The sequence below is a fragment of the Scyliorhinus torazame genome, chromosome 7 (assembly GCF_047496885.1).
Source record: "Scyliorhinus torazame isolate Kashiwa2021f chromosome 7, sScyTor2.1, whole genome shotgun sequence".
Classification (NCBI taxonomy): domain Eukaryota; kingdom Metazoa; phylum Chordata; class Chondrichthyes; order Carcharhiniformes; family Scyliorhinidae; genus Scyliorhinus; species Scyliorhinus torazame.
Window position 1 is genome coordinate 301,131,487 of NC_092713.1, and position 20,350 is coordinate 301,151,836.

The window sequence follows — 20,350 nt, forward strand, 5'->3', positions numbered from 1 at the left end:
TGAGAGGCGACCTTATTGAGACATATCGGATCCTCAGAGGGTTTGACAGGGTCGATGCTGAGAGAATGTTTTCCCTTGTGGAAGAGTCTCGGACCAGAGGGCAGAATCTCAGAGTAAGCGGTCGCCCATTTGAGAGAGAGATGAGGAGGAATTTCTTCTCTCTGAGGGGAATAAAACTGTGGAATTCTTTGCCGCAGAGAGCTGTAGAGGTTGGGTCTTTAAGAATATGCGTGAGAAGGCTGAGATAGACCGATTTTTAATCCGTAAGGCAATCGGGGGTTATGGGGATAAGGCAGGAAAGTGGAATTGAGGATTTTCAGACCAGATCAGTCACAATCTCATTGAATGATGGATCAGATCAATGGGCCGAATGGCCTACTTCTTCCCACACGTCTTATGGTCTTGTGGTCTTATGGCCTTGAAGCATTTTCTCTCAAAGGGTCATTAGTCTGTGGGATTCACTTCCGTGGACAACATTGGAGGCCGGGTCAGTGAATATATTTAAGGCTGAGTTAGACAGATTCTTGGTTGGTCAGGGAGTACAGTTAGGAGACAGGAACGTGGAGTTGGGGCCACAGTCAGTTCAGCCATGATCCCTTAGAAAATGGGGAAGCAAGCCCGAGGGGCTGAATGGCCTACTCCTGCAAATTGACTCCTTAAATAAAGGGACAAAAATGGCAGCTGTGTATAACTGCAGGACATCAGCAGCACAGTCCTACACCCAGCGCTAGAGACCTTTCAAGATGGTGGCGGGTGGCAGGCTGCACCAGAGGCACGTGCAGCGTGGACACCATTTAGGTTTCACTGCAGGAGCGAGAGGAGCGACATTCTGCAGCCACTTACCCTTGAGCAATTTGTTTGGATGAAGCGATTACAAATGTAGCTCAAGCTGCAAATGCCGCCCTCGTCCTGCTGCTCCCTCCAGTTCCTGTCCCACATTTCTCAGGAACTTTCTTAAACAAATGTCACCTCCGGAGGTTGAGGGGGGGGGCCTGATTGAGGTCTACAGAATTATGAGCGGTACGGACAGGGTGGATAGCAACAAGCTTTTTCCAAGAGTGGCGGTGTCAATTACAAGGGGTCACGATTTCAAGGTGAGAGGGGGAAAGTTTAAGGGAGATGTGCGTGGAAAGTTTTTTACGCAGAGGGTGGTGGGTGCCTGGAACGCTTTGCCAGCGGAGTTGGTAGAGGCGGGCACGATAGCATCATTCAAGATGCATCTAGACAGATATATGAACGGGCGGGGAACAGGGGGAAGTAGATCCTTGGAAAATAGAAGACAGGTTCAGATAAAGGATCTGGATCGGCGCAGGCTGGGAGGGCCGAAGGGCCTGTTCCTGTGCTGTAATTTTCTTTGTTCTTTGTTCATCGATTCGCAGCCTCGATGTCCAATCACTGCTGACCCTGCCGTCTACACCAGCACCAGAGAAGAGAACAGGAGTTTGCCTGATAGAACGACGTTTTATGAGGCGTCAATGCTTTAGATGGAAATAAGTAGTCAGTTGAGTAGATCAGGTTTAGAAAGGAGGTTCTCAAAATTCCGATATAAGCTCCATTGAAGAGTGGCTGTTCTTTAGCTGCCATGCCGCTAATTCCCTAGCAACTGAAAAGTGGCCTATTATGGGATAATTGATGAAACAACAGGGAGTATTACACTGAAATATCACAACATCCCTCACACACGAACAAGCCTTGTCACTAGTGAGGGGTTCACCCAGATCTCAATTCGTCTTCACTTTCAGGTTTTCTAACAAGGAAATTATTACAAATTTGATCAAAAAAATCAGCAGCCCATTAGTCTAATAGTTTTCTTTTGAAGCAACTATATTTTCAGCAGCGACTGTTTGCATTGAATGAACAGATACAAACCGGATGGTGATGGAGCAGCTCGAATACTGAGGTCCAACAATTGTTCGGCAAGTCTTCTTCGTACCGGAGTCCATTCAGCCCATCCCCTCTCATGGGAATTCAGTCCCACAGGCCAAGACTTCCGAAACCACCCACCTTTCCCATCCGAACTCCAACTGGGATTCAGTGTCTCCACCCCACAGCTTAGTAACCATTTGTCAAGTCAGGAGATCAGTTCATCCCACAGAGGGTGGTGCAATTCTCTCTTCGGGAAATTATATGGGGAATGGGTGTTGCTGGAGTGAGGTACGGGGTCAATCGGAGTTCGCCAGACTACGCTGATTTTAGTTGGGTGTAAATGTCAAGATCTGGAGCGAATGTAATAAAACGGAGCTGAGGTAGAGATCTCCCAGAAACTGAATATCGGAATAGGTTGAGGGGCTGAATGGCTTCCTCCCGTACTGACGCAGTAAGCTCCAGCAGGATCCAGCAGATCAGCAGCCTCCTCCTATTCTCAAGTAACAGGCTCCAGTGGAGGAATGGCCTCCTCCTGTTCCCATGTAACAGGCTCCTGTGGAGGAATGGCCTCCTCCTGTTCCCATGTAACAGGCTGTTGTGGAGGAATGGCCTCCTCCTGTTCCCATGTAACAGGCTCCTGTGGCTGAATGGCCTCCTCCTGGTCCCATGTAACAGGCTCCTGTGGAGGAATGGCCTCCTCCTGTTCCCATGTAACAGGTCCTGTGGCTGAATGCCCCCCCTCCTGTTCCCATGTAACAGGTTCCTGTGGAGGAATGGCTTCCTCCTGTTCCCATGTAACAGGCTCCTGTGGCTGAATGGCCTCCTCCTGTTCCATTGTAACAGGCTCCTGTGGAGGAATGGCCTCCTCCTGTTCCCATGTAACAGGCTCCTGTGGAGGAATGGGCTCCTCCTGTTCCCATGTAACAGGCTTCTGTGGCTGAATGGCTTCCTCCTGTTCCCATGTAACAGGCTCCTGTGGTGGAATGGCCTCCTCCAGTTCCTATGTAACAGGCTCCTGTGGCTGAATGGCCTCCTCCTGTTCCCATGTAACAGGCTCCTGTGGAGGAATGGCCTCCTCCTGTTCCCATGTAACAGGCTGTTGCGGTGGAATAGCCTCCTCCTGTTCCCATGTAACAGCTCCTGTGGCTGAATGGCCTCCTCCTGTTCCCATGTAACAGGCTCATGTGGAGGAATGGCCTCCTCCTGTTCCCATGTAACAGACTGTTGCAGTGGAATGTATTCCTCCTGTTCCCATGTCACAGGCACCTGTGTAGGAATGGCCTCCTCCTGTTCCCATGTAACAGGCTCCTGTGGAGGAATGGCCTCCTCCTGTTCTAATGTAACAGGCTACTGTGGAGGAATGGCCTCCTCCTGTTCCCATGTAACAGGCTCCTGTGGAGGAATTGCCTCCTCCTGTTCCCATGTACCAGGCTCCTGTGGCTGAATGGCCTCCTCCTGTTCCCATGTAACAGGCTCCTGTGGCGGAATAGCCTCCTCCTGTTCCCATGTAACAGGCTGTTGCGGTGGCATAACCTCCTCCTGTTCCCATGTAACAGGCTCCTGTGGCTGAATGGGCTCCTCCTGTTCCCATGTAACAGGCTCCTGTGGAGGAATGGCCTCCTCCTGTTCCCATGTAACAGGCTGTTGTGGTGGAATAGCCTCCTCCCTTTCCCATGTAACAGGCTCCTGTGGCTCAATGGGCTCCTCCTGTTCCCATGTAACAGGCTCGTGTGGTGGACTCACCCCCTCCTGTTCCCATGTAACAGGCTCATGTGGAGTAATGGCCTCCTCCTGTTCCCATGTAACAGGCTGTTGTGGCTGAATGGGCTCCTCCTGTTCCCATGTAAAAGGCTCCTGTGGCTGAATGGCCTCCTCCTGTTCCCATGTAACAGGCTGTTGTGGTGGAATGGCCTCCTCCTGTTCCCATATAACAGGCTCATGTGGAGGAATGGCCTCCTCCTGTTCCCATGTAACAGGCTCCTGTGGCTGAATGGGCTCCTCCTGTTCCCATGTAACAGGCTCCTGTGGAGGAATGGGCTCCTCCTGTTCCCATGTAACAGGCTCCTGTGGAGGAATGGCCTCCTCCTGTTCCCATGTAACAGGCTCCTGTGGAGGAATGGGCTCCTCCTGTTCCCATGTAACAGGCTCCTGTGGAGGAATGGCCTCCTCCTGTTCCCATGTAACAGGCTCATGTGGAGGAATGGCCTCCTCCTGTTCCCATGTAACAGGCTCCTGTGGCGGAATGGCCTCCTCCTGTTCCCATGTAACAGGCTCCTGTGGAGGAATGGCCTCCTCCTGTTCCCATGTAACAGGCTCATGTGGAGGAATGGCCTCCTCCTGTTCCCATGTAACAGGCTCCTGTGGCGGAATGGCCTCCTCCTGTTCCCATGTAACAGGCTGTTGCGGTGGAATAGCCTCCTCCTGTTCCCATGTAACAGGCTCCTGTGGAGGAATGGGCTCCTCCTGTTCCCATGTAACAGGCTCCTGTGGAGGAATGGGCTCCTCCTGTTCCCATGTAACAGGCTGTTGCGGTGGAATAGCCTCCTCCTGTTCCCATGTAACAGGCTCCTGTGGCTGAATGGCCTCCTCCTGTTCCCATGTAACAGGGTCCTGTGGAGGAATGGCCTCCTCCTGTTCCCGTGTAACAGGCTCCTGTGGCTGAATAGCCTCCTCCTGTTCCCATGTAACAGGGTCCTGTGGAGGAATGGCCTCCTCCTGTTCCCGTGTAACAGGCTCCTGTGGCGGAATAGCCCCCTCCTGTTCCCATGTAACAGGCTCGTGTGAAGGAATGGCCTCCTCCTGTTCCCATGTAACAGGCTCCTGTGGAGGAATGGCCTCCTCCTGTTCCCATGTAACAGGCTCCTGTGAAGGAAAGGCCTCCACCTGTTCCCATGTAGCAGGCTCCCGTGAAGGAAAGTCCTCCACCTGTTCCCATGTAACAGGCTCCTGTGGTGGAATGGCCTCCTCCTGTTGCCATGTAACAGGCCGTTGCGGTGGAATCACCTCCTCCTGTTCCCATGTAACAGGCTCCTGGGGCTGAATGGCCTCCTCCTGTTCCCATGTAACAGGCTGCTGTGGCTGAATAGCCTCCTCCTGTTCCCATGTAACAAGCTCCTGTGGCTGAATGGGCTTCTCCTGTTCCCATGTAACAGGCTCCTGTGGCGGAATGGCCTCCTCCTGTTCCCATGTAACAGGCTCCTGTGGAGGAATGGCCTCCTCCTGTTCCCATGCAACAGGCTCCTGTGGCTGAATGGCCTCCTCCTGTTCCCATGTAACAGGCTCCCGTGAAGGAAAGGCCTCCACCTGTTCCCATGCAACAGGCTCCTGTGGCTGAATGGCCTCCTCCTGTTCCCATGCAACAGGCTCCTGTGGCTGAATAGCCTCCTCCTGTTCCCATGTAACAAGCTCCTGTGGCTGAATGGGCTCCTCCTGTTCCCATGTAACAGACTGTTGTGGTGGAATGGCCTCCTCCTGTTCCCATGTAACAGGCTGTTGCGGTGGAATAGCCTCCTCCTGTTCCCATGTAACAGGCTCCTGTGGAGGAATGGCCTCCTCCTGTTCCCATGTAACAGGCTCCCGTGAAGGAAAGGCCTCCACCTGTTCCCATGTAACAGGCTCCTGTGGTGGAATGGCCTCCTCCTGTTCCCATGTAACAGGCCGTTGCGGTGGAATCACCTCCTCCTGTTCCCATGTAACAGGCTCCTGTGGAGGAATAGCTTCCTCCTGTTCCCATGTAACAGGCTGTTGTGGAGGAATGGCCTCCTTCTGTTCCCATGTAACAGGCTCCTGTGAAGGAATGGGCTCCTCCTGTTCCCATGTAACAGGCTCCCGTGAAGGAATGGCCTCCTCCTGTTCCCATGTAACAGGCTCCTGTGGTCGAATGGGCTCCTCCTGTTCCCATGTAACAGGCTCCTGTGGAGGAATGGCTTCCTCCTGTTCCCATGTAACAGGCTGTTGTGGCTGAATGGCCTCCTCCTGTTCCCATGTAACAGGCTCCTGTGGAGGAATGGCCTCCTGCTGTTCCCATGTAACAGGCTCCTGTGTAGGAATGGCTTCCTCCTGTTCCCATGTAACAGGCTGTTGTGGCTGAATGGCCTCCTCCTGTTCCCATGTAACAGGCTCCTGTGGAGGAATGGCCTCCTCCTGTTCCCATGTAACAGGCTCCTGTGGCTGAATGGCCTCCTCCTGCTCCTATGTAACAGGCTATTGTGGCTGAATGGCCTCCTCCTGTTCCCATGTAACAGGCTCCCTTGAAGGAATGGCCTCCTCCTGTTCCCATGTAACAGGCTCCTGTGGAGGAATGGCTTCCTCCTGTTCCCATGTAACAGGCTCCTGTGGAGGAATGGCCACCTCCTGTTCCCATGTAACAAGCTCCTGTGGCTGAATGGGCTTCCTCCCGTTCCCATGTAACAGGCTCCTGTGGCTGAATGGCCTCCTCCTGTTCCCATGTAACAGGCTCCTGTGGAGGAATGGCCTCCTCCTGTTCCCATGTAACAGGCTCCTGTGGAGGAATGGCCTCCTCCTGTTCCCATGCAACAGGCTCCTGTGGCTGAATGGCCTCCTCCTGTTCCCATGCAACAGGCTCCTGTGGCTGAATGGCCTCCTCCTGTTCCCATGCAACAGGCTCCTGTGGCTGAATGGCCTCCTCCTGTTCCCATGTAACAGGCTCCTGTGGAGGAATGGCCTCCTCCTGTTCCCATGTAACAGGCTCCTGTGGAGGAATGGCCTCCTCCTGTTCCCATGTAACAGGCTCCTGTGGAGGAATGGCCTCCTCCTGTTCCCATGTAACAGGCTCCTGTGGAGGAATGGCCTCCTCCTGTTCCCATGTAACAGGCTGTTGTGGAGGAATGGCTTCCTCCTGTTCCCATGTAACAGGCTCCTGTGGTGGAATGGCCTCCTCCTGTTGCCATGTAACAGGCCGTTGCGGTGGAATCACCTCCTCCTGTTCCCATGTAACAGGCTCCTGGGGCTGAATGGCCTCCTCCTGTTCCCATGTAACAGGCTCCTGTGGCTGAATAGCCTCCTCCTGTTCCCATGTAACAAGCTCCTGTGGCTGAATGGGCTCCTCCTGTTCCCATGTAACAGGCTGTTGTGGCTGAATGGCCTCCTCCTGTTCCCATGTAACAGGCTCCTGTGGAGGAATAGCCACCTCCTGTTCCCATGTAACAGGCTCCTGTGGAGGAATGGCCTCCTCCTGTTCCCACGTAACAGGCTCCTGTGGAGGAATGGCCTCCTCCTGTTCCCATATAACAGGCTGTTGTGGCTGAATAGCCTCCTCCTGTTCCCAAGTAACAGGCTCCTGTGGAGGAATAGCCACCTCCTGGTCCCATGTAACAGGCTGTTGTGGAGGAATGGCCTCCTACTGTTCCCATGTAACAGGCTCCTGTGAAGGAAAGGCCTCCTCCTGTTCCCATGTAACAGGCTCCTGTGGAGGAATAGCCACCTCCTGTTCCCATGTAACAGGCTCCTGTGGCTGAATGGCCTCCTCCTGTTCCCATGTATCAGGCTCCTGTGGTGGAATCACCTCCTCCTGTTCCCATGTAACAGGCTCCTGTGGCTGAATAGCCTCTTCCTGTTCCCATGTAACAGGCTGCTGTGGAGGAATGGCCTCCTCCTGTTCCCATGTATCAGGCTCCTGTGGAGGAATGGCCTCCTCTTGTTCCCATGTAACAGGCTCCTGTGGTTGAATAGCCTCCTCCTGTTCCTATGTAACAGGCTCCTGTGGAGGAATGGCCTCCTCCTGTTCCCATGTAACAGGCTCTTGTGGAGGAATGGCCTCCTCCCTGTTCCCACGTAACAGGCTCCTGTGAAGGAAAGGCCTCCTCCTGTTCCCATGTAACAGGCTCCTGTGGAGGAATGGCTTCCTCCTGTTCCCATGTAACAGGCTCCTGTGGCTGAATTGCCTCCTCCTGCCCTAACATTTTAAGGGTTCTACTATTTATTCAGTCAAACCTATTGTTTGCTGTTGATCCTCGACCAGGAGTTATTTTTCATTATTGTAATAGTTTAGTCAGCTGTACTAGCTGCACACTTGGCACTAAAATAAAATGTCCTCCCTCCCAAGAGTATTTAGGCTAAACAAAATCTCAGAATAAACTATGTTTAGCAGGTATATTATAGCAGAATAAACTCCTCTGAGTTTACCATTCTCAGTAAAGCAAATTTCCCATTGAAGAATCTTAGAGAATGTAGAATCTTGGCGTATAAAAAAAGAGTCTGAAACTTTTACAATGGTTACTTAATAATGTTTTATTATGAGGTTAAATCCTGAATTACATTATAGAAATAATTACAATATTACAAAGTGTAAATCAAATTTAAAAATCTACCCTGAAGTAAATGAAGGATAACAAATTCACCTGCAGGATATTCAAACAAATAACATGCTAATTTTATACTCACAATCTAAGTAGAAAGTGTAGCTTTGTCTTGTCTCAACTATGCAGAAATCTGGGCAGCAGTGTGGCACAGTGGTTAGCACTGCTGCCTCACAGCACCGAGGACCTGGGTTCAACCCCGGCCCCGGGTCACTGTCCTTGTGGAGTTTGCGCAATGAAAATGAAAATCGCTTATTGTCACAAGTAGGCTTCAATAAAGTTACTGTGAAAAGCCCCTAGTCGCCACATTCCGGCACCTGTTCGGGGAGGCTGGTACGGGGAAATGAACCCGCGCTGCTGGCCTTGTTCTGCTTTACAAGCCAGGTAAGGGGCTGTTTAGCACACTGGGCTAAATCGCTGGCTTTTAAAGCAGACCAAGGCAGGCCAGCAGTACAATTCCCGTACCAGCCTCCCCGAACAGGTGCCGGAATGTGGCGACTAGGGGCTTTTCACAGTAACTTAATTGAAGCCTACTCGTGACAATAAGCGATTTTCATTTCATTTTAGCCCACTGTGCTAAACCAGCCCCTGTTACTGTTGCCCCAATCTCCCCGTGTCCGCGTGGGTCTCACCCCCACAACCCAAAAAGAAGCGCAGGGTAGGCGAATTGGCCACGCTAAATTGCCCCTTAATTGGAAAAAAAAGAATTGGCTACTCCAAATTTATTTTAAAAAACTATGTGGAATCTTATCGAGAGGACTTCTATTCTCTTGGTCAATGACCGCAGGCCTAACCTCGAGGCTTACACAGAAACCAAATTTAAAGAAATAATTTTGCTTTAAGATTAAACTAAATTTTGATAGCTGTTACCAGATGTCCTGTAAAGTTTGTTGTGAATTTATCAGGATCAATCAGTGTGTGTGTGTGTGCACAGGTGTTTTCTCAGCTTGTTGTAACCAACCTCAAGGCCTAGAGCTCATAGCAAACATTCTCAAGGTTTTTTTGGTATTTGTGTATAATGTTGGCTCTCCCTGTTCTTGGCAAAGTTTCAAATTCTTCATTAGTTGGGTTGAATCCTTAACCATGTAACAGATTCCAGGAACTGAACGGCCTCCTCCTGTTCCCATTAACAGGATCCAGAGGCTGAATGGCCTCCTCCTGTTCCCATTAACAGGATCCAGGGGCTGAATGGGCTCCTCCTGTTCCAATGGTACAGACCTGAGGGCCAGAATGGCCTTCTCCTGTTCCCAGTAACAGGTTTGTGTGGCTGGGTATCCTCCTCCTGCACTACAAACACCGGGTGAAGCACCAGAATCTCTCTCGCAGGGTGGGTGGGTGGGGTTACGCGATTACAGGGATAGGATGGAGCCGCGGGCTTAAATTAGGGTCATCTTTCCAAGGGCCAGTGCAGACTCAATGGGCCGAATGGCCTCCTTCTGCACTCTAAATTCTATGATCTAAGAACTCTGATCTGGCCTCTCATTTTCATTTTCTTAGATTGAAACTGTTCCAAACTTTAATGTCCACCATCTGTCTCACCCGGCACTTCATTCAAAGTTACGTGTAACCTTTATTTAAGGACGATTATCAGACACAGAAGTTGGAGACGAGCACCAACGCTGAGCAAAGGGATGGAGCTGCATTTCTCTGTCAGAAAGTGGAAAGAAAACACATTGAGAACCTTGGGCAGGAATCAATCCTCAGTAAATTAGCTTCTCGATTGAATCGGTGTATTGGCTAAATCTTGCTGCACAGACTCTGTGCGGAAGTAAGTGTCACGGGTGTGGGATTCCACAACTGAGGTGTACTGGTGTTTGAAGGGGATGCAGTGCAGGTCCACCACATTGTTATTGGTGATTAAAATTGGGTATATGCAAAGAGACCAGATTTGGAGGAGCGCAGAGATCTTGGAAAACAGGGATGAGAATTTTTTAATTCAGGCATTGCTGGAGTGAAGTGATTCTAGGTCTTAAAGAGTTAGACGACGCGCATCGGTTGTGTCGAACTAGATTTGTGACTTGGCCCGACCAGCGTTAGAGCAGCACGGTAGCACAAGTGGATAGCACTGTGGCTTCACAGCGCCAGGGTCCCAGGTTCGATTCCCCGCTGGGTCACTGTCTGTGCGGAGTCTGCACGTCCTCCCCGTGTGTGCGTGGGTTTCCTCCGGTTTCCTCCCACAGTCCAAAGACGTGCAGGTCAGGTGGATTGGCCATGATAAATTGCCTTTAGTGACCAAAAAGGTTAGGAGGGGTTATTGAGTTATAGGATAGGGTGGAGTGAGGGCTTAAGTGGGTCGATGCAGACTCGATGGGCTGAATGGCCTCCTTCTGCACTGTATGTTCTATGTAATCCTAACCTGAACCCGAGTCCCATTGGCCCTTGTGCTTTCTGACCTACATTAGATTCCATTCCATCAATGCCGTCATTTAAAATTCTCATCCTTGTTTCTGAATCGTTCAGTGGCTTCGCCAGCCCCCTCTTGCTCTTCACGTCCGAGAGCTTTGATTGCCTCCAAATCTCGGCACCTTGGCTTTTCTCAATTTTAATCATTTCGTTGACTGCCGTGTGCCAAAGAATCTGGAATTAACTCCCTAATCGTCTCCGCATCCAATCTTTCATTTCTATATATTCATACATGGTATGTGGGCCTCACTGATAAGGCCAGAATTTATTGCCAGCCTCTCGTTATCTGTGGCAAACATCGCGGTGAGTCATCCTTGTCAACACAACTGAGTGTCTTGCTGGGCCATTGCAGAGAATAGTTAAGAGTCAGTCACTTTGCTGTGGGTCAGAGCAGCAACACTGGAGATATCAGCTGTGGCTCATTAGTCTGACTCAGAAGGCCAGGGTGCAGAACTCAATACAGGGACTTAGACAGTGTAGTACTGAGGGAGTGCTGCATTGTCGGAGGGTTAGTACTGAGGGAGTGCTGCACTGTCAGAGGGTCAGTACTGAGGGAGTGCCGCACTGTCAGAGGGTCAGTGCTGTGGGAGTGCTGCACTGTCAGAGGGTCAGTACTGAGGGGGTGCTGCAAGGTCAGAGGGGCAGTACTGAGGGAGTGCCGCACTGTCAGAGGGGCAGTACTGAGGGAGTGCTGCACTGTCAGAGAGGCAGTACTGACGGAGTGCTGCACTGTCTGAGGAGCAGTACTGAGGGAATGCAGCATGGTCAGAGGGTCAGTACTGAGGGAGTGCTGCACTGTCAGAGGGTCTGTACTGAGGGAGTGCTGCACTGTCAGAGGGTCTGTACTGAGGGAGTGCTGCACTGTCAGAGGGTCAGTACTGAGGGAGTGCCGCACTGTCAGAGGGTCAGTACTGAGGGAGTGCTGCACTGTCAGAGGGGCAGTACTGAGGGAGTGCCGCACTGTCAGAGGGGCAGTACTGAGGGAATACAGCATGGTCAGAGGGGTTGTCATTCAGTGTATTTCTAATCGGGACAGCTCCATTGGTGAATCTGTATTTGGTGCTGATGTGGGCGTTGCTGATATTGTCTTTCTCATACAATCCTAAAATAGCAGCTAATCACAGGAAGTGACTTATTCACACAAAAAGAGATTCAGACAGTCAGGTCAGAGGCAGATAATTCATCGCAGCAACAATGGCTACAAATCTATTGATATGCCTGACATTTGTCTTCCTCCAATGTTGGGAGCCCCCCCCCCCCCCCCCCATTGCTTACAAGGTAAGGATTGTCACATTGCTTTGGGAAGTACGTAATAGGGTCTGAGAATATTATAGAAACTTTTGGCTGATAAATAGAGTGAATACCAGAAGGTTGTGTCGACTGGGTGCTGATCCTGTCACCAGTCCAAACCCACCTATGACTGCCCCACAGAAGGTGGTGGTGAGCTGCCTTCTTGAATCGCTGCAGTCCGTGTGGTGTAGGTACACCCACTGTGCTGTTAGGGAGGGAGTTCCAGGATTTTGAACCAGGGACAGTGAACGAACGGTGATATATTTCCCAGCCAGGATGGTGAGTTACTTGGAGGGGAACCTCCAGGCGGTGGTGTTTCCATGCAGCCACCGCCCTTGTCCTTCTAGATGGTAGAGATCGCAGGTTTGGGAGTTGCCGTCGAAGGCGCTGTGGTGATGTGCATCAATGTAAGTACATGTAGGCTAGCTAGACACTTGAGGGAGCACCAGAAACATCACACACACACACTCAACCAATAGATCAGTTAGATAGGACACGACCAATGGACATTCATGATACACACAGAGGTGACACGACCACAAGAGGGCATTACACCAACCCATATATAAAGGACACCACACACATGATCTGCCTCTTTCCAGTGGAGACAGTGAGTGAGTAGAGACACTGGGTTGATTCAATATTACACCCACCACGTGGATTGCAGCAACTGGTTAGTCAGTCTGGGTAGCTATAGTAGGATTAACAGTAGTGTTGAACCCGAGTAATAGAAGTGTAAATAGTTTAATAAACGTGTTGAAGTTATCTCCACGTCTGAACCTTCCTTTGTCAAGTGCACCACAAGGAAGCTGCTTATGTTACACTCCCCCAGCACTGCCCCCTGGAAGTGACTGGGATTCTGGGCATTGCCAAGGATCTGCCCGGCCATGGACCCGGGTTCGACCCCGACCGAATGTCACTGTCCATGTGGAGTTTGCACGTTCTCCCCGTGTCTGCGTGGGTCTCACCCCCACAACCCAAAGATGTGCAGGGTAGGTGGATTGGCCACGCTAAATCAATAATCTTTATAAGTGTCACACGTAGGCTTACATTAACACTGCAATGAAGTTACTGTGAAAAGCTCCTAGTCGCCACATTCCGGCGCCTGTTCGGGTACATGGAGGGAGAAATCAGAATGTCCAATTCACCTAACAAGCACGTCTTTCGGGACTTGCGGGAGGAAACCGGAGCACCCGGAGGAAACCCACGCAGACACGGGGAGAACGTGCAAACACCCACACGGACAGTGACCCAAGCCGGGAATCGAACCCGGGAATCTGCCACAATAGGCGGGGCGGGCAACGGCGGCGGGATGGAGTGGCGGGAACCACTCCGGCGGCGGGATGGAGTGGCGGGAACCACTCCGGCGTCGGGCCGCCCCAAAGGTGCGGAATCCTCCGCACCTTCAGGGGCTAGGCTGGCCCCGGAGTGGTTTGCGCCGCGCCGGCCGGCGGGGAAGGAGCCTGGCGCCACACCAACCTGCGGCAAAGAGCCTCCGCCGGCCGGCACGAGTTGCCGCATGCGCGGGAGCGCCAGCATGTGCTGCCGTCATCCCAGCGCATGCGCAGAGGGCTTCGTCTCCGCACCGGCAATGGCGGACCGCTACAGCCGCCGGTGAGGAAGAATAGAGTGCCCCCATGGCACAGGCCCGCCCGCGGATCAGTGGGTCCCGATCGCGGGCCAGGCCACCGTGGGGGCACCTCCCGAGACTAGATCCCCCCGAGGACCCCGGAGGTTGCCCGCGCCGCCAGGTCCCTCCGGTAAGGACCTACTCTAATTTACGCCGGTGGGACCGGCAGAAAGCAGGGGGGCACTCGGCCCATCGCGGGCCGGAGAATCGCCGGGGGGGCGGGGGCGCTGCCAGCGGCCGCTGACCAGCGTGGTGCGATTCCCGCCCCCCGGCGATTCTCCGACACGGAGGGGGCTCGGGGAATCCCACCCCATCTCCATCCTTGTCTGCTACTTTTTCAAGTTTCATATCTTCTGAAAGTTTGAAAATATGCCGTGTACTGTACGCCCAAGTCAAGGTCATTAATATCGATCCACAAAGAGCAGTGGACCTAATTCTTTTTTTTTAATAAATGTTTTATTAAAGCTTTTCCAACCAACATTTTTACAGAACAAAGATAGAAGTACAAATAATAATAAAAAATAACAATAAAAATAAACAAGAATTATTAAACAGAACAAGGTGGGTGTTGTCTTCATACAAAACTTACATTATATCAACAGTTCCCCCCCCACCTGAGCCCCCCCCCCGCCCCCCCCTCCTGTTCCCACCCCCCCCCCCCTCAGGATGCTGCTGCTGCTGACACTTACTGCTCCCCTAGAAAGTCAAGGAAAGGTTGCCACCGCCGGGAGAACCCCATCAAGGACCCTCTCAAGGCGAACTTTATTCGCTCCAGGCTGAGGAACCCCGCCATGAGGAACCCCGCCATGTCGCTAACCCAGGTCTCCACACTCGGGGGTTTCAAATCCCTCCACATTAACAGAATCCGTCTCCGGGCTACCAGGGAGGCAAAGGCCAGTACCTCGGCCTCCTTCGCTTCCTGCACTCCCGGATCCTCCGACACCCCAAATATCGCTACTGTTGGACACGCCTTCACCCGAGCGTTCAAAACCCTAGGCATCACCCTCGCAAACCCCTGCCAGAATTCTTTAAGCGCCGGGCATGCCCAAAACATATGGGCATGATTCGCCAGACTCCCCGCACACCTCGGGCACCTGTCCTCCACCCCAAAAAACGTACTCATTCTTGCCGCCGTTATATGCGCCCGATGCACCACCTTAAACTGGATTAATCCGAGCCTGGCACATGATGAGGAGGAGTTCACTCTGCCCAGGGCATCGGCCCACAGACCCTCATCCAGCTCCTCGCCCAGCTCCTCCTCCCACTTGCCCTTCAACTCCTCCACTGAGGCTTCCTCCACCTCCTGATAAACGTCCGACACCTTCCCCTCCCCTACCCAGATGCCAGACACCACCCTGTCCTGGATCCTACGTGGGGGCAGCAGCGGAAATGTCCACCGCCTGTTTTCTAAGAAAGTCCCGAACCTGGAGGTACCTGAACGCATTCCCCGGGGGCAGGCCGAACTTCTCCAGCGCCTGCATGCTGGGGAAAACCCCGTCTATAAACAGGTCCCCCATCCTCCTAATACCTGCCCTATACCAGCCTTGGTACCCCCCCCATCCATCCTACCCGGAGCAAATCTATGATTATTCCGTATTGGGGTCCACACCGAGGCCCCCTCCTCTCCCCTGTGTCTCCTCCACTGCCCCCAAATCCTCAGTGACCCCCCCCCCCCCCCCCGGCTACGCTCCAAGAATGCCCTTATAACTCACAGGGTTTTATTCGCCCACACAAACCCCGTAACAATCCTATTCACCCGCTTAAAAAAGGACTTGGGGATGAAAATAGGGAGGCACTGAAAGACGAAGAGGAACCTGGGGAGAACCGTCACTTTCACAGTCTGCACCCGTCCCGCCAGGGAAAGCGAGAGCATATCCCACCTTATAAACTCTCCCTCCCACCTTATAAACTCTCCCTCCAGTGGACCTAATTCTGACCCCTGGTGAACACAGCTGTATACTTCACGCCCAGTTCGAGAAAGCATTTGTTTACTCTTGCTGTCTATCTTGGCCAACTTTGTATCCCTGCTCTCGCTGCCACTTAACTTCATGGAATTTATTTTTTAACACATCTGTTCAGTAAAAGGAGGGAATATTTTGCCACAGGGGGTTTCTGAGGAAGAAACAAAATGCAGTTGATGGAGAATCGGCGCAGGGTTGTAAAGGAGGATTATAAAAGGACCTGGGAGCCGGGACTGGAGTAGAGCCCTGCAGTTGGAGAGCTAGCACAAGAATGGGCTCCAAGGCCCGAATGGCCTTCGGCGATGTTATGATTCTGGTCAGCGTCTTCCACAAGCAGTTCCCTCGTTCACAAACATGTCGCCGCATTCCGGCGCCTGTTCGGGTACACGGAGGGAGAATTCAGAATGTCCAATTCACCGAACAGCACGTCTTTCTGGAGGAAACCGGAGCGCCCGGAGGAAAGCCACGCAGACACGGGGAGAACGTGCAGGCTCCGCACAGACAGTGACCCAAGCCGGGAATCGAAGCTGGGACCCTGTGCTTGTCCGTCCTGCCACGGGGGGGGGGGGGGGGGGGGCGGGGGGGGGGGGTTGCCTTCAGCGGGACGGGAAAATCCCTGCAGCAGGAAGGGCTGGAAAATCCCGCCTGTGGTCATGAACCCCACAGTGGGCGATGATATTTTAAACTTGCCATTGTTCATTTATTATTGATTTACCAAAGGATACATTGATTTGTATCAAATAGGATAAATCCTTTGCATGCCATCTGCAAATTTTCCTGTTAAAAATGCGGATTTATTTCTGAGGAGAATTTTAATAATTCTGACTGACAATCCGAATATAGATTCTGTTTCAATTTACTCCCTAATTCCAGGTTTCAGTCAGCATCTCAAAACTTAATCCAGGATGTCTGCCCAGTTGCAAATGATGACGTCCCAGACTGATTCCCCGTGACTGACATTGCGGCTGGGATCTTCCAGCCGTTCCCGCCGGGGTGATTTTCAGGACCCTCCGGCGCCGCATCCCCCTCCCCCCCATAGCGACTTTCCCCGCGGCGAGGGGTGAAATTATTCTCACGCCAGCAGATTCCTGAAATTCCGCGATCACTCATCGTTAGTGATTTCAATCCCTTTAAATTGAGCTGCATTTGGTGCCCTCTGCTGTCACAAAGCATTTCCCAACCAGGAAGGATTTAGCACTGATTCGAGGCTGCCTATTATATCAGTTGATCACATCTGTCTCGGCTGAGAGACCCTCTCCCACTCCTGCCTCGCATCAGCTTCGTTCTCGCTCCCCGCGATCTGGTAAGGACAGAATGGACAGCCGCCACTCACCACCAAGGTGGCAGATGGAGCATAATTTGGGGGAAATGTGGAGTTGTTCTCTTTGGTCATAAGAATAGAAACTCAAAAAACTTTTCAAAAGGTGTGAAACTTGTTCTGCAAGCGTTAATGCTGAAAGAGACTTGGGCGTGCCCAGGCAATGGGCAGACTGGTACAGCGGGCAGTTAGGAAGGCAAATGGCATTGTTATTGCAAGAGAGGTGAAGTACAGGAATAAATAAATCTTTCTACATCTGTATGGAGTTTTGATAAGACTACATCTGGAATGCTGGGTGGAGTTTTGGTCTCCATATTTAAGGAAGGATACACTTGCATTGGAGGCGATACAGCGGAGGTTCACTAGATTGGACCCCAGGGTGATGGAGTTGCCTCCACGATGAGAGGCTGAGTAAATTGGGTTTATATTCTCTGGAGTTTAGGAGAATGGGAGACACCTCATTGAAAGGTAGAAGATTCTTAAGGGGTTTGATAGGGTGGACGCCAAGAGATTATTCCCACTGGTTGGGGAATCTAATAATAATAATAATCTTTATTAGTGTCACAAGTAGGCTTACATGAGCGCTACAATGAAGTTACGGTGAAAAGCCCCAATTCGCCACACTCCGGCACCTGCCCGGTACACTGAGGGAGAATTTAGAATATCCAATTCACCAACAAGCACGTTTTTCGGTATGGGCAGCACAGTGGCACAGTGGTTAGCACTGTTGCTTCACGGCGCTGAGGTCCCAGGTTCGATCCCGGCTCTGGGTCATTGTCCGTGTGGAGTTTGCACATTCTCCCTGTGTCTGCGTGGGTTTTGCCCCAACAACCCAAAGATATGCAGGGGAGGTGGACTGGCCACGCTAAATTGCCCCTTAATTGGAAAAAATGAATTAGGTACTCTAAAAAAATTTTTTGAGCACATCGTTCGGGACTTGTGGGAGGAAATCGGAGCACCCGGAGGAAATCCACTCAGACACGGGGAGAACGTGCAGACTCCACACAGACAGTGATCGAAGCTGGAATTCAAACCTGGGATCCTAGCGTTGTGAAGCCACGGTGCTAACCATTGTGCTACTGTACCGCATCTAAAACCCGGGGCCACAGCCTCAGGGTAAGGAGCCGATCATTTAGGACTGAGACGGGGAGAAATTACTTCACTCAAAGAGTTGTGAATCTCTGTAATTCTCTATCCCAGAGGGATGGGGATTCTCCATTGCTGAATATATTTAAGACTGGGGTGGACAGATCTGTGGTCTAATGGGGATGAAAGGAGAGAGAGCAGGAAAATGGGGGGCGATTCTCCGATATGGCGGCCAAGTGTTCGCGCCGTCGTGAACACCGTCCCGTTTCACGACGGCGCGAACAGGGCCCGGGCACGTCCTATTCTGGCCCCCTGCACGGCGCTGGAGCGGTTCATGCCGTTGCAGGCTCCGTACACGGCGCCAAATGGGTGCCGTGTCAACCTGCGCATGCGCGGGGAACTTCTTCCGCACGCCGGCGTCGACCCAACATGGAGTCGGTGTTCAGGGGCCGGCCGCGGCGGAATGTAGGCCCAGGGGGTAGGGGGAGAGGCCGGCCCGCCAATCGGTGGGCCCCGATCGCGGGCCAGACCCCATTGGAGCGCCCCCCGGTGAAGGAGACCCCCCCCCCCAAAGGCCTCACCCCGAGCGTTCCTGCAGAGCTCCCGCCGGCAGCGGCCAGGGGTGAACGGAGAATCTGCGGCGGCGGCGATTCCAGCGGCCCGCAGCCGGCGCAAATGGCGGCGATTCCCCGCACCTCGGAGAATCGCGTGCCGACGTCGGGGCGGCGTGGCGTGGTTCCTCCGATTCCCCGGCCCGCGCGGGGCTCGGAGAATCGCCCCCATGGTGTTGAACCCCAAGATCAGGCATGATCATATTGAATGGCGGAGCAGACTCGACGAGACACTCAGGCTCATATGTCTGGTGTTGTAACTAAACTCACAAATAAAGTGTGGCTGCACAGCTGAGATATTGAGGAGAATCTGCAACTGTACAGCCCAAAATGTTAAAGTATGAGGGCAGGTTGCATTGACAAGGCTGGGATTACCTTGAATGTAGCAGATTAAGCAGTGGTCTAATTGAGGTGATAAAGATGATCAAGAGAGTTGTCAGGATGAATAGAGAGACACTATTTCCTCTGGTTGGGGGAGTCCAGAACAAGGAGACATCGCCTTAAATTTGGAGCTAGGCCACGCGGGGGTGATGTCAGGAAACACTTTGTCACGGGAAGGGCATTGGAGAACTGGAATTCTCCCTGCAAAGGCTAGGGGCCATTTGTGAAATTTCAAAATTGAGATGGATAGATATCCCAATAGATATTGCCTCAATGCAACCCCCCCTCCCACACACACACATACACACTCTCCCCTCCCACACCAGGCCATCTATATTTTGTTCTTAAAGTTGCCACATTTTTGTTGCAATCTCACACAGCTACACTTTCATATTTAACACATTCTCCCTCTCTTCACTTCTGATGAAGAGACAAAGGACTCGAAGCGTAAACTCTGCTTTCTCTCCTTACAGATGTTGCCAGGCGTGCTGAGTTTATCCAGCATTCCCTGTTCTTGTTTCAGATTCCAGCGTCCGCAGTATTTTGCACGTGAATAGATTCTTGTTGGGTAAATAGAATCAGATGGTTTAAGGAATCGAGGAATGTAAGATACAGATTAGTCGTGATCTAATTCAATGGCGGAAATGACTCAAGGGGCGAAATGGCCCCTTGCTGTTCCTATGTTCCTGAGGAGTCACAGAAACTATGAATTGTGGATCAGGAAACACTTGCACAAGTAGCAAAGCCAATGACACAACATCAACGGTGAGTTGAAATGTGTTAAAATGAACAGATGATTCTGTTAGTTAATGAATGTCCCGCCCCCTCCCCCCTCCCCACCGCAGACAACCCACCTCACTGTCCACAGCAGTTGTATTCCAAGATGTTGATAGGCTAGAGAAGGGAGGTGGGTGACCAGGTAGTCCTTACGATGATGAAAAAGTTTGCTGGGGTAGGTGTGAAGAAAATGTCCTGCTTGTGGGAGAGAGCAGATCCAGGGCCCATCAATGTAAAGACTGTCACTGATAACTCCAATAACTCAGGAGAACCTCTTTATCCAGAGCCTGGTCAATATGCAAGAGTGAAAACGGTGACACAGTGGTCAGCACTGCTGCCTCACAGCGCCAGGGTCCCGGGTTCAATTCCCCACTTGGTCACTGTCTGTGCGGAGTCTGCACGTTCTCCCGTGTCTGCGTGAGTTTCCTCCGGGTGCTCTGGTTTCCTCCCACAGTCCGAACTGTGCAGTTTAGGTAAATGGCCTTGGTAAATTGCCCCTCAGTGTCCAAAAGGATGTGTGGAGTTATGGAGATAGAGCAGGGGAGTGGACCGAGGCAGAGTGCTCTTTCGGGGGGCTCAGTGCAGACTCGATGGGCCGAATGGCCTCCTTCTGCACTGTAGGAATTCTCTGGCTCTAAGGAGGATATGTTAGTTAGGTTCAATGAAGCAGGTTGGGAGGAGGAGGTCTGTGTGAAGCATAGATACCAGCA